This window comes from Hyperoodon ampullatus (genome assembly GCF_949752795.1).
Source record: "Hyperoodon ampullatus genome assembly, chromosome: 1".
Lineage (NCBI taxonomy): Eukaryota > Metazoa > Chordata > Mammalia > Artiodactyla > Ziphiidae > Hyperoodon > Hyperoodon ampullatus.
Window position 1 is genome coordinate 146,608,518 of NC_136914.1, and position 12,884 is coordinate 146,621,401.

General features: G+C 35.3%; 1 protein-coding gene across 3 annotated transcripts in view; it reads right to left on the minus strand.

The window, feature by feature from the left end:
* Nucleotides 1-12,884, minus strand: part of USP53 (ubiquitin specific peptidase 53) — a gene marked incomplete at its 3' end in the record, with an annotated part of 55,030 nt that overhangs the window by 12,990 nt on the left and 29,156 nt on the right. The window lies entirely within an intron of this gene.

Here is a 12,884-nt window from a genome sequence, read left to right on the forward strand (position 1 = left end):
TCAATAAAACTAAAAATTGCTTCTTTGAGAAGATAAACAAAATTGATACACCATTAGCCAGATTCATCAAGAAAAAGAGGGAGAGGACTCAAATCAATAAAATTAAAAATGAAAAAGGAGAAGTTACAACAGACACCGCAGAAATACCAAGCACCCTAAGAGACTACTACAAGCAACTCTATGCCAATAAAATGGACAACATGGAAGAAATGGACAAATTCTTAGAAAGGTATAACCTTCCAAGACTGAACCAGGAAGAAATAGAAAATATGAACAGACCAATCACAAGCACTGAAATTGAAACTGTGATTAAAAATCTTCCAACAAACAAAAGCCCAGGACCAGATGACTTCACAGGCAAATTCTATCAAACATTTAGAGAAGAGCTAACACCTATCCTTCTCAAACTCTTCCAAAATATAGCAGAGGGAGGAACGCTCCCAAACTCATTCTACAAGGCCACCATCACTCTGATACCAAAACCAGACAAAGATGTCACAAAGATAGAAAACTACAGGCCAATATCATTGATGAACATAGATGCAAAAATCCTCAACAAAATACTAGCAAACAGAATCCAACAGCACATTAAAAGGATCATACACTATGATCAACTGGGGTTTATCCCTGGAATGCACGGATTCTTCAATATATGCAAATCAGTCAACGTGATACACCATATTAACAAAATGAAGGAGAAAAACCATATGATCATCTCAATAGATGCAGAGAAAGTGTTCAACAAAATTCAACACCCATTTATGATAAAAACCCTGCAGAAAGTAGGCATAGAGGGAACTTTCCTCAGAATAATAAAGGCCATATATGACAAACCCACAGCCAACATCATCCTCAGTGGTGAAAAACTGAAACCATTTCCACTAAGATCAGGAACAAGACAAGGTTGCCCACTCTCACCACTATTATTCAACATAGTTTTGGAAGTTGTAGCCACAGCAATGAGAGAAGAAAAAACATAAAAGGAATCCAAAATGGAAAAGAGAAGTAAAGCTGTCACTGTTTGCAGATGACATGATAATATACATAGAGAATCCTAAAGATGCTACCAGAAAACTACTAGAGCTAATCAATGAATTTGGTAAAGTAGCAGGATACAAAATTAATGCACAGAAATCTCTGGCATTCCTATGCACTAATGATAAAAAATCTGAAAGTGAAATCAAGAAAACACTCCCATTTACCATTGCAACAAAAAGAATAAAATATCTAGGAATAAACCTACCCAAGGAGACAAAAGACCTGTATGCTGAAAATTATAAGATACTGATGAAAAAAATTAAAGATGATACAAAAAATGGAGAGACATACTATGTTCTTGGATTGGAAGAATCAATATTGTGAAAATGATTCTACTACCCAAAGCAATCTACAGATTCAATGCAATCCCTATCAAACTACCACTGGAGTTTTTCACAGAACTAGAACAGGAAATTTCACAATTTGTATGGAAACACAAAAGACCCCGAATAGCCAAAGCAATCTTGAGAAAGAAAAATGGAGGTGGAGAAATCAGGCTCTGTGACTTCAGACTACACTACAAAGCTACAGTAATCAAGACAATATGGTACCGGCACAGAAACAGAAATATAGGTCAATGGAACAGGATAGAAAGCCCAGAGATAAAGCCATGCACATATGGTCACCTTATCTTTGATAAAGGAGGCAAGAATATACAGTGGAGAAAAGGCAGCCTCTTCAAAAGGGTGCTGGGGAAACTGGACAGCTACATGTAAAAGTATGAGATTAGATCACTCCCTAACACCATACACAAAAATAAGCTCAAAATGGATTAAAGACCTAAATGTAAGGCCAGAAACTATCAAACTCTTAGAGGAAAACATAGGCAGAACACTCTGTGGCATAAATCATAGCAAGATCCTTTTTGACCCACCTCCTAGAGAAATGGAAATAAAAACAAAAATAAACAAATGGGACCTAATGAAACTTCAAAGCTTTTGCACAGCAAAGGAAACCATAAACAAGACCAAATGACAGCCCTCAGAATGGGAGAAAATATTTGCAAATGAAGCAACTGACAAAGGATTAATCTCCAAAATATATAAGTAGCTCATGCAGCTCAACATTAAAAAGTGAACAACCTAATCCACAAATGGGCAGAAGACCTAAATAGACATTTCTCCACAGAGGGTATACAGATTGCCAACAGACACATGAAAGAATGCTCAACATCATTAATCATTAGAGAAATGCAAATCAAAACTAAAATGAGATATCATCTCACACCAGTCAGAATGGCCATCATCAAAAAATCTACAAACAGTAAATGCTGGAGAGGGTGTGGAGAAAAGGGAACCCTCTTGCACTGTTGGTGTTAATGTAAATTGATACAGCCACTATGGAGAACAGTATGGAGGTTCCTTAAAAAACAAAAATAGAACTACCATACAACCCAGCAATTCCACTACTGGGCATATACCCTGAGAAAACCATAATTCAAAAGGAGTCGTGTACCACAATGTTCATTGCAGTTCTATTTATAATAGCCAGGACGTGGAAGCTACTGAAGTGTCCATCAACAGATAAATGGATAAAGAAGATCTGGCACATATATACAGTGGGATATTACTCAGCTATAAAAAGGAACGAAACTGTGTTATTTGTTGTGAGGTGGATGAACACAGAGACTGTCAAACAGAGTGAAGTAAGTCAGAAAGTGAAAAACAAATACCGTGTACTAACACATAGATATGGAAACAAACAAACAAAATGGTCATGAAGAACCTAGGCACAAGATGGTAATAAAGATGCAGACCTACTAGAGAATGGACTTGAGGATACGTGGAGGGGGAAGGGTAAGCTGGGACGAAGTGAGAGAGTGGCATGGACATATATACACTACGAAATGTAACATAGATAGCTAGTGGGAAGCAGCCGCATAGCACAGGGAGATCAGCTGGGTGCTTTGTGACCACCCAGAAGGGTGGGATAGGGAGGTTGGGAGGGAGGGAGATGCAAGAGGGAAGAGATATGGGGAGATATGTATATGTATAACTGATTCACTTTGTTACAATGCAGAAACTAACATTGTAAAGCAATTATATTCCAATAAAGATGTTAAAAAAAATCTTCCAACAAACAAAAGTCCGGGACTAGATGGCTTCACAGGTGAATTCTATCAAACATTTAGAGAAGAGCTAACACCCATCCTTCTCAAACTCTTCCAAAAAATTGCAGAGGAAGGAACACTCCCAAACTCATTCTATGAGGCCACCATCACCCTGATACCAAAACCAGACAAAGATACTACAAAAAAAGAAAATTACAGACCAATATCACTGATGAATATAGATGCAAAAATCCTCAACAAAATACTAGCAAATAGAATCCAACAGCACATTAAAAGGATCATACACCATGATCAAGTGGGATTTATCCCAGGGATGCAAAGATTCTTCAGTATACACAGATCAATCAGTGTGATACACCACATTAACAAATTGAAGAATAAAAACCATATGATCATCTCAATAGATGCAGAAAAAGCTTTTGACAAAATTCAACACCCATTTATGATAAAAACTCTCCAGAAAGTGGGCATAGAGGGAACCTACCTCAACATAATAAAGGCCATATATGACAAACCCACAGCAAACATCATTCTCAATGGTGAAAAACTGAAAGCATTTCCTCTAAATCAGGAACAAGACAAGGATGTCCACTCTCACCACTATTATTCAACATAGTTTTGGAAGTCTTAGCCTTGGCAATCAGAGAAGAAAAATAAATAAAAGGAATCCAAATTGGAAAAGAAGTAAAACTGTCACTGTTTGCAGATGACATGATACTATACATAGAGAATCCTAAAGATGCCACCAGAAAACTACTAGAGCTAATCAATGAATTTGGTAAAGTTTCACGATACAAAATGAATGCACAGAAATCTCTTGCATTCCTAAACACTAATGATGAAAAATCTGAAAGAGAAATTAAGGAAACACTCCCATTTACCATTGCAACAAAAAGAATAAAATACCTAGGAATAAACCTACCTAAAGAGATAAAAGACCTGTACGTACAAAACTATAAGACACTGATGAAAGAAATTAAAGATGATACCAACAGATGGAGAGATATACCATGTCCTTGGATTGGAAGAATCAATATTGTGAAAATGACTATACTACCCAAAGCAATCTACAGAGTCAATGCAATCCCTATCAAATTACCAATTGCATTTTTTACAGAACTAGAACAAAAAATCTTAAAATATGTATGGAGACACAAAAGACCCCGAATAGCCAAAGTAGTCTTGAGGGAAAAAAACAGAGCAGGAGGAATCAGACTCCCTGACTTCAGACTATACTACAAAGCTACAGTAATCAAGACAATATGGTACTGGCACAAAAACAGAAACATAGATCAATGGAACAAGATAGAAAGCCCAGAGATAAACCCACGCACCTATGGTCAACTAATCTATGACAAAGGAGGTAAGGATATACAACGGAGAAAAGACAGTCTCTTCAATAAGTGGTGCTGGGAAAACTGGACAGCTACATGTAAAACAATGAAATTAGAACACTCCGTAACACCATACACAAAAATAAACTCAAAATGGATTCAAGACCTAAATGTAAGTCCGGACACTATAAAACTCTTAGAGGAAAACATAGGAAAAACACTGTTTGACATGAATCACAGCAAGATCTTTTTCGATCCACCTCCTAGAGTAGTGGAAATAAAAACAAAAATAAACAAATGGGACCTAATGAAACTTAAAAGCTTTTGCACAGCAAAGGAACCCATAAACAAGACGAAAAGACAGCCCTCAGAATGGGAGAAAATATTTGCAAATGAATTAACGGAGAAAGGATTAATCTCCAAAATATATAAACAGCTCATGCAGCTCAATATTAAAGAAACAAACAACCCAATCCAAAAATGGGCAGAAGACCTAAATAGACATTTCTCTAAAGAAGACATACAGATGGCCAAGAAGCACATGAAAAGCTGCTGAACATCACTAATTATGAGAGAAATGCAAATCAAAACTACAGTGAGGTATCACCTCACACCAGTTAGAATGGGCATCATCAGAAAATCTACAAACAACAAATGCTGGAGAGGGTGTGGAGAAAAGGGAACCTTCTTGCACTGTTGGTGGGAATGTAAATTGATACAGCCACTGTGGAGAACAGTATGGAGATTCCTTAAAAAACTAAAAATAGAATTACCATATGATCCAGCAATCCCACTACTGGCATATACCCAGAGAAAACCATAATTCAAAAAGCCACCTGCACCCCAATGTTCATTGCAGCACTATTTACAATAGTGAGGTCATGGAAGCAACCTAAATGCCCATCAACAGACGAATGGATAAAGAAGATGTGATACATATATACAATGGAATATTACTCAGCCGTAAAAAGGAACGAAATTGGGTCATTTGTAGAGATGTGGATGAATCTAGAGACTGTTATACAGAGTGAAGTAAGTCAGAAAGAGAAAAACAAATATCGTATATTAACGCATGTATGTGGAACCTAGAAAAATGGCGCAGATGAACCGGTTTGCAGGGCAGAAGTTGAGACACAGATGTAGAGAACAAATGTATAGACACCAAGGGGGGAAAGCCGCGGGGGGGTGGGGATGGTGGTGTGCTGAATTGGGCAATTGGGATTGACATGTATACACTGATGTGTATAAAATTGATGACTAATAAGAACCTGCTATATAAAGAAATAAATAAAATAAAATTCAAAAATTCAAAAAAAATCAGTTTTAAACAAGAAGCACTGCAGGTACAAAGTTACCAAAAAATAAAAATAAAAAAGAAATGTATCAACATTTGGAAGACTTGCATAATTTAGCAAACCAATATTTTCCAAATGAGGATACATGGATGTTTCTAAATCATGCATGAGTAAAGGATTTATTCATTCTTTAAATGAATAAATAAAATATTTAGGATTTTCAGTTTTAATGCCTAATACAGCAAATCTTACTAGATATAGCAACAAAAGCTATTTGAGGTCCTCAGTACCTTTTGAAAACAACCGTTCCAGTTAATTGCAAATAGGTGTCTTTTTCAAATCTGAGTCACAACTATTCTGTAAAACTTGCCTTTTTATAACCAAGGAATTGAGACTTAGGGAAATGAAGTGTCCTAACCGATGCCATGTAGGTGGTTAAGTGGCAACACTCATACAAACCCAGGATTAACTGCAAAGCCAGTGCTCTTTCTACTACCTGCAGGCTCTCTTTCATGTATGCCTAAAACACAAGGTCATTATACAGAATCTCCTTTTGATGAAACTAGGCCATTAGTATGAACATCAAATAACAGGATATACTTTAACTTGCTGATGCCCACAGAAGATACCAAAATATATGGCATTAGCTTGAATATTCAATTCATTCCCTATACTTCTGTACAATTCCAGTAAATTTTTCTGTATTTTCCCTTATTTTTAGTTGACCTTTTCATCATGTTGATTTATTTCAGTTTCCTCTCATTCTCATGCTTCTAGTCTACTGTACACCAAATCTGTGAACCAAATATTGCAAAGAAAACAAAATCAAGTTATTAAAAAAGGAACTTTTTTAAAACAATAGATAACTTTATATTAGATGCCTTTTTATCTCTAAATTGATGTTCTAGGTACATTTTTTAAAACTACCCTGTCACTCAAAATTCAACTGGAACCTATAGTTGATCATAACATCTAAATATTATCCTATTTAAAAAATCTATATTGGTTATTATATGGCTCTGTGAGTTAAATCTTAGAAGTAATTTGCAAGAAAGAGTAATGTAATATACATGAGAAATTAATACCCTATATGCCATATTGCTCACACAGTAAATGGCAGCTCTCAATAAAAATGAAAAGCACACTGTTATTTCTTCTTTTAAACCACCTCCACACTGTCCACCATATTCCCAACTCACTGATCCAGGACAAAGTAAGTATAAACTGAGACAAATTCTTCTTACCTTCCCTCCACCAACCTATTTCTATACGTACCAAGTGCCATACTAATAAAGTCTCAGAAATAAAAGGCAATATAATATATCACAGAGAGTCTCATGACCCTGTAACCTTGACACACTGCCTGAGGCTCAAAAACTAAGCCTCCCTCTTAAGTGAAGTACGTCAGACAGACAAAAACAAATATCATATGATATCACTTGTATGTGCAATCTAAAAAAATGATACAAATGAACTTATTTACAAAACAGACAGACTCACAGACATAGAAAACAAACTTATGGTCGCCAAAGGGGAAAGCAGAGGGTGGGGGAGGGAAGTAAATTAAAGAGTTTGGGATTAACATACACACACTACTATACGTGAAATAGATAAACAATGAGGACCTGCTGTACAGCACAGGGAACTCTACTCAGTATCTTGTAATAACCTATAATGGAAAAGAATCTGAAAAAGAATAGATATATATATATACTTGTATAACTGAATCACTTTGCTGTACCCCTGAAACTAACACATTATAAATTAATTATACCTCTGTTTAAACAATGGTTGTTAAAAAAAAAAAAACTAAGCCTCTGTCTTTGACAGCTACTTTATGACTAAAAAAAAAAACAGTAATATCAGAAGGAATCTTGATTATTTTTCAACCTTTAAAGTCTGAAAAATTTGTAAGTTAAAGTTACATTATAATTTCCCACCCATTGTGATTTTAACTTTGGAATGTTTATTTACTTCTTAACTTATCCATAACTTCAAGTTTAATATTCACAAATACAAAAAAAAAGTAAAAACTTAATTTTAAAGATTTCTTTACTTTTATTAAAGTATCCACGCAATGGGCAGCAGGAGGCAGCAGAGGTTTTATAAATATGTTTGAAATTTTAATATCACTATGGCAGGCATTCAACCAAGTGGTTTGACTTCAGAATTCCAACTAACTTAAAAATAGATGTGTTATTTTTCTCTTCTGCTGACATAGACATCCATGTGTCTTTACTGGGAATTTTGGCTTCAGGTTCTTTGCAAATCTAAGATAGTCAGATTTTAACACTTGGCACAGAAAATACTTCAACATCAAGGCAAGACGCTTTAATTAATAATGCTAATTTTGGTACTGTATACAAAAAACCTAAAGCCCAATAGTCAAGAAATCAAACTATATATACTTAATCTGAAAAGGTGACCTAGATTTAAAACAGACTTACATAGCAAGAAAACCAAACTGCTAGTCTAGACACTGTAATCCTCATTCTTGTTGTATAGGAAGATTTCAGACTATAATAATAATACTGCAATTACAAAGTCTAAACATTCAAGAGCAATAACCTAATCAATGACCTGATTTACTCTAAAAAGACAGTTAAGCAAAATTTGAATACTTTAGAAAAAAATCACAAAAATTTAACTATATAAATATTTCTGGCTAAATTTACTACATGCCAAAAGGAACAGAGAGATACTTTAACATGTAATCATCTACCCTATCAGATACTAAACTTGGGGATGATACAAAATAAAAAGGCAAGAGTCAGTAACTTCTTTCCTCACTGGGATTATAATTTAAAGAAAGAGCAAATAATGCTATTTTGCTACAAATTAAATTTCAATACTGAAAGTTTATGGTTTTAAAAAACATATAAACATTTGGTGGTGCTGGGCCACAGCAAGTGCCTCTCAATGGTCTATGAAACTCTTAGAGAAAATAAATTTAGTATGCACAGAAACAAAACCAGCTGTGAAAAGTACCTCATTCTTCAGATATACTTTCTAAATAAATATACTCTGAAATTTGCAAAAAACATCTTAGAGGAAATAAACTTACGTATACAAATAAACTCTTCCAGTAAAATTTTTTTCATTTACTAATTTTAGGATTTAACAACATTAAGGGTGGTATATTGCACTTAACATAATGGAGGTACAGATTTTTTTACAATAAGAATTAAGGGAATTAACAGATTTTTCTGACCACTGATTAACTTCTTTCACTCTTCCTTGTCATTTGCAAGATCAAGATTCTCAGCTTGAACTAACCCTGACTTCTATGATTAACTGAGATTAATCCAAGTATTACAGACCCCAAAGTAAATGGCAAAAGTTTTTTGAAAGACCTAATAATTCCTTTGCGATTTGTTATTTACAATCTATAAATATCCTAACACATATTTATTTCAGTAGATAACCTTACTCCATAGAGAAAAGAGTCCATTAGGTATGAACTCCTTCAACTGACTCATCTAACACAATACACACTGAATGGTACCGACACTCACCTTTATCTCTCCCATTACAGAAAAACTACTACTCCCTTAATTCAAAGCCTTCCTTGTTCCATTCTCACTCTACCTCCAGAGATCTTACTCCATTAATTACTGTTCTGTTCTATTCTTATCTTCACACCTTTCTCATCCTCTGTACATTAGTTCCTTCCCCTCTGTAACATAAATGCAAAACTAAGCTCTTGGTTTCATTTTTCTCCTTTAGGTAGGGCTACTTTACTATTCACAGCAAGGGTTTTGACAGACATGTGCATTTATTTACTTCTCTTATTTACTTTTTATTCTACTGTGACCTTTTTTGAAAAACTTTTAGTTTGAAGATAATTTCAAAAAGTTCAGAGAAGTTGAAAGATATACCTAACTGCATATCCTTTACTCAGATTCACCTATTATTAACACTTTACCTCACTTTTTTTTCTGAACCATTTGAGAGTAAGTTACAAACATCATGGCCCTTTACTTCTAAACACTTCAGTTCTACCTCAATCTTGCTTCTATTCTAATATTCCTTCTATTCTAATGTTCCTCTAATACTGCTTTTACTAGGTCACTAATGACTTACTAACTGCTAAACCAAACTTGGACTTTTTAATCCTTATTCTGCTTAATCTGTGATCTCTTTTCTTTTTGAAGCTCTCCATTTTCCCAGTTTCCCTGTGATAACTCCCTCTCCTGTATTTTCTCATACTTTCCAGCTACTCCTCATTCTTTTCTGAAGTCGCTCCTTCTCTCTACTCTTAGCTCATCTCTTTTAGTCAGCAAACCCCATGTTTCTTCCTTTGTCTATTTTTTTTCCCTGAAATCTCCCATTTTCCTGCATGATGTTGTCCATGTCTACCGCATTCAATTCCCATATATGTTGATGGCTACCAATACATAATCTTTCCTGGATTCCAGACATTTGTTCCTAACTAATCTACTTACTAGATGACAAACCAAACAAATCCAAAAATAAATTTGCCATCCTCTCTCACCCCCAAAATTTGTCCCTTCTTCCTATATTCCTCCATTTTGTAAATAGTGAATCCACTTATGTAAGACCCAAATACAGCCACCCCTAGCTTTCTCCTTTTCCCTCACTGTGCACATCTGTCACAGAAAGTGACTCCACTGTCCACACATTCTTATAATCTCTCAAATCTTCTTTCTTAACATTGATACTGCCTTAGTTTATACCCTCATCTTTTCTCTCCTAGGCTATTAAAGTATTCATCTAAATATTTTTTCTCCCACTGCTCCAAATTCACCCCCTACACTGCCACCAGAGAGTCCTTTCTAAATGCAAACTGGAGTATGCTACTCTCCTTGTCCTTAGGTGCCTTTCCATTTACTTTTTAGGATTTAAAAATAGCATAAAAGTTTCAACATGATTTGGCTTCTCTCTATCCTCTAACCATCAACTCACAATTTCCAGGTATGCATTCCAGCCTTGCATATAACAAACTAGCTGTATCCTTCCAATATGTGATAGTTTCTCCTGACCATGTGCTTTGGAACATGTCATTCCTTCTGTTTTGAATGTAATTTAAGGCATTTGACATTCTCCCCATTAGTGACCCATTTTTAAAAGAGGAGCTAAAATAATCTAAGTGGCATTGTGGAATTTCGAAAATGTTCCCAAATAATACCTTTAGGCAGTGTAGGCATGTTTGTTTGCAGCAGAATCCATAAATATAACAGGCTACATAATATCTCTATCAATGAAAAACTATCAGTGAGATAATTACAATGGCATTGTTATAGATTTTAAGTTCTCTACCATCACATAAACTTGTACAGACTAATTCTGAAAGCTGACTTAAATGTCAAACAAAATATGAAAATAAAAAAATTTCTAAGGGGGCTTCCCTGGTGGCGCAGTGGTTGGGAGTCTGCCTGCCAATGCAGGGGACACGGGCTCGTGCCCTGGTCCGGGAGGATCCCACATGCCGCAGAGTGGCTGGGCCCGTGAGCCATGGCCGCTGGGCCTGCGTGTCTGGAGCCTGTGCTCCGCAACAGGGAGAGGCCACAGCAGTGAGAGGCCCGCGTACCGCAAAAAAAAAAAAAAAAATTTCTAAGGTTTCTTAACTTTGTAAAAGTCTTTTACCTATGGATAGAAAGTGATTCTTCAGGTCAATAATGTAAGTATACCCCCATTTTATAATTAAGAAGTAGGAGAAATCCAAGAAAATCATACCAAGCCACAAAAAATTAAACTGTGCCTTACTGAAAAAAAGGAAAAAATCCATGCAGGGCCAGTTTTTAGCTTGGAAAAAAAAATTCCTATACCCATTTCAACATGTTCTCAAAGACTAGGGGAGGGAAATACACATACAGATACCATAAGGCATGAACATTAATAAAGTTTCCCTAAGCAAACACTAGCTTAAAGAACTATGGTAGGCTTTGAAGTTTATTAAATAAGAAATAATTTTAATGTAATGCAATTTATGTAGTTAAATAAAACATGGGGTACATAAAACCATAACAAGATACCACTTCACACCCATTAGGATGGCAATTCTCCAAAAAAAAAAAACCCAGAAAATAACAAGTATTGATGAGGATGTGAAGAACTCGGAACCTCTGCACTGCTGGTGGGAATGTAAAATAGTGCAGCTGCTGTCGAAAACAGAATGGTGGTTCCTCAAAAAACTAAACAGAGCATTGCCACAGGATCCAGCAATTGTGCTTCTGGGTATATACTCAAAAGAACTGAAAGCAGGGATTTCAGATATTTGTACACTAATAATATACATAGGGGCATTATACACAATAGCCAAAAGGTAGAAACAACCCAAATGTCCATCAACAGATGAATGGATAAACAAAATGTGTTACATCATATAATGTAATATTATTCAGCCTTAAAAGGAATGAAATTCTGATACATGGATGAACTCTGAAGATGTTGTGCTAAGTGAAATAAGCCAGTCACAAAAAGACAAATACTGCATGATTCCACTTATATGAGGTACCTAGAGTAGTCAAATTCAAAGAGACAGAAAGTAGAATGGAGGTTGCAGGGGCCAGGGGAGGGGGAAATGGGGAGTTGTTTAATGGGTACAGTTTCAATTTGAGAAGATGAAAGAATTATGGAGATAGATGGTAGTGATGATGGCAAAACAATGCGCATGTACTTAATAACAGACAATTGTAACTTAAAAATGGTTAGAATGACAAATTCTGTGGTGTGTATTTTACCATAATAAAAAAAATAGTTTTAATTGGCTACATACATACTATTTCATATTAAGTGGGGAAACCCAGAACAAAGCTATTATAGCAATACACTCCTAACCATCGAAATTTCTATGATCTTGTGTTTTTATTAATATCAGGAAGCAAGCATCATTTTATAAAGAGCACTGAACTTGCAGTTATTGTTCAATTTTTACTGACTTCTGCTGTTGATTTCTGGCCAGCCTTTTACTGTTTCCTGTAATACTTGGTTACCAGACTTTTATCAGATTTTTTAAACAGGCGAGACATTTTATATGGGAAAGGAAGGTTATTTCCTTAATATAAGTGTTTCCTTCTGATATTATACCATTTGATGAAAACAAAATAATTAAACATTTAATCATATTCAGTATCTTCAACCTGAAAAATAATCTCCACAAAAGCCTTAAGGATGATAAAGACT